Genomic DNA, 2248 nt, shown 5'->3' with positions numbered 1-2248 from the left:
AAATTAATGGCTGAAATTAATACATACTCACAAGAGGACGGGGAATCCTTATATGAAACTTGGGAAAGGTTCAAGGAGCTATTACGTAAGTGTCCCCATCACGGCCTCGCAATATGGCAACAAGTATCCACTTTCTACAATGGATTGTTGCCACACACTAGGCAGACACTTGATTCTAGCTCCGGGGGACTTTTAGGTAATCGACGCCCACACGAAATATATAATCAGATTGAGGAAATTGCTCAAACCAATTTTCAATGGCACACTCCCCGGGGAAATAAGTCTATTGCCCCGGGCGCCCATAAGGTCGACGAAAGCACCTCTTTACAAGCCCAAATCGAGGCCCTTTCTTCAAAAATAAAAAAATTAGAAATGACAAAAACAGTCTCGGTTATGGCTTGTGAAGGGTGTGGTGGGTCACATGAAAATTGGAGTTACATGAAAGAAACGGACGATCAACAAGAAATGGTAAACTACATTGATAATAGACCTAGGCCGTCGGGTCCTCCAACGGGAACTTACAACCAAGGATGGCGAAATCACCCAAACCTTGGTTGGCGGGAAACCGGCAATAGTAGTAACCAACAAACCCAACGAACAAACTTTCAGCAATCAAGAAATGAGTCACAAAATTTCACTCAACAACAAGGTGGACGAGAAAGGCTCGAAGATACTATATCTCGCCTCGTCTCTGACGCTGATAAGAAAAACTCGGAAAGATTTCTACAATTAGAATCTAATTTTAGGAATCAACAAGCTAGCATTCAAAACATAGAAAAACAAATAAATCAACTAGCACAAAATTTTTCCGAGAGACCGCAAGGCGCATTACCTAGCAATACCGAAACAAACCCAAAGGCGCAAGTTCACCTCATCACACTACGAAACCGCACCGTAGGACCTGCAGAAGTACCTCCACCAACGGAAGAAACAATGCCAACACATCTGCAGGAAAAGAACTCTCCCCCATCACCAGAGCCTACCAAGGCTCCTCGAGTTCCGTACCCCGGTAGGTTAATTCGTCAAAAGACCAATGAGCAGTTCGCAAAATTCGAAAGTCTGTTAAAACAATTGCATGTCAATATTCCTTTTATCGAAGTCCTAACCCAAATGCCCAAATATTCTAAATTTATGAGGGACTTCCTTACACATAAAAAGAAAATTGAAAATTTGCAATTAGTTAATTTAGGTGAAGAATGCTCTGCCCTCGTACTCAATAAACTACCCCAAAAGAAAATCGATCCCGGAAGTTTCACGATTCCATGCTCTATAGGGGAATCACCCGTTCGCAATGCCTTGGCCGACTTAGGGGCTAGCATTAACCTCATGCCCTCATCGATGTTCAAAAGGCTTGGCTTGGGAACCACGAGCCCTACAAAAATAAGCATACAACTCGCTGATCGATCAGTCAAGTTCCCACAAGGTGTCATCGAGAATGTCTTGGTAAGGGTAAGCAGATTCGTTTATCCAGTTGACTTTGTCATACTCGACATGGAGGAAGACACCGAGGTCCCCCTTATCCTAGGGAGACTCTTCCTTGCCACAGCACAAGCAGTGGTAGACATGAATGACGGGACACTGACTTTGAGGTATGGGGACGATGAGGTGAAGTTCGGAGTTGGGAAGAAAATAGAGGACGACGACCCAGTCAATTACATGAAGGTTATTGATTCAAGCTTGGATGCCGCTCTCCGACGGTGTAACTTGGGAAGCAAGGCACTCCACTCAGAAGATATATAACCAGGAATCGGGTCTAGCCAAGGACCCTTATAAACGTGGCGCACCACGGAGGCATTCCGCGGATCTATCCTTAGTTTAGTTTAGTTTAATCTTTTAGTTTTTGCAGAATAAAACACACTCATGGTGGTAATGGATGAAAAAGGGAACGAGAAAAATGGAACCATGCACGAAGAACAGAGCAACCCGACAAAAATCTCCATCACAGAAGGCTCAACACGGGTCGTGCCCAACCAACACGGCCCCGTGCTGAGCCCCCTGCAGAAAATCACCCAGTTCAGGTAACTGGACACGGGCCGTTCAGCGGACACGCCCCCGTGTCCAGGCTTCTGTTTCAATTCTGTAATTTTTGTTACTGGCACTTGACCACGGGGCCGTGCCCGGTCAACACGGGGCCGTGTCCAGGATGCCAGTAACATAAATCTTTGCTTTTTAACCCACTTTTATACATTCTAATCAACCAAAAACATTATTTTTGGACACATTGAGGACAATGTGTAATTTAAGTGTG

At 44.8% G+C, this 2248-nt stretch overlaps 1 non-coding gene across 1 annotated transcript; it reads right to left on the bottom strand.

Annotated features, from left to right (window-relative positions):
- Positions 1-107, bottom strand: LOC118491023. The gene has a single exon (XR_004890248.1). It is a non-coding gene; the product is annotated as a small nucleolar RNA R71 (small nucleolar RNA).
- Between the last annotated feature and the right edge of the window lie 2141 nt (positions 108-2248).

This window comes from Helianthus annuus, chromosome 3 (genome assembly GCF_002127325.2).
Source record: "Helianthus annuus cultivar XRQ/B chromosome 3, HanXRQr2.0-SUNRISE, whole genome shotgun sequence".
Taxonomy (NCBI): domain Eukaryota; kingdom Viridiplantae; phylum Streptophyta; class Magnoliopsida; order Asterales; family Asteraceae; genus Helianthus; species Helianthus annuus.
This window is presented reverse-complemented; position numbering and strand designations above follow the sequence as displayed.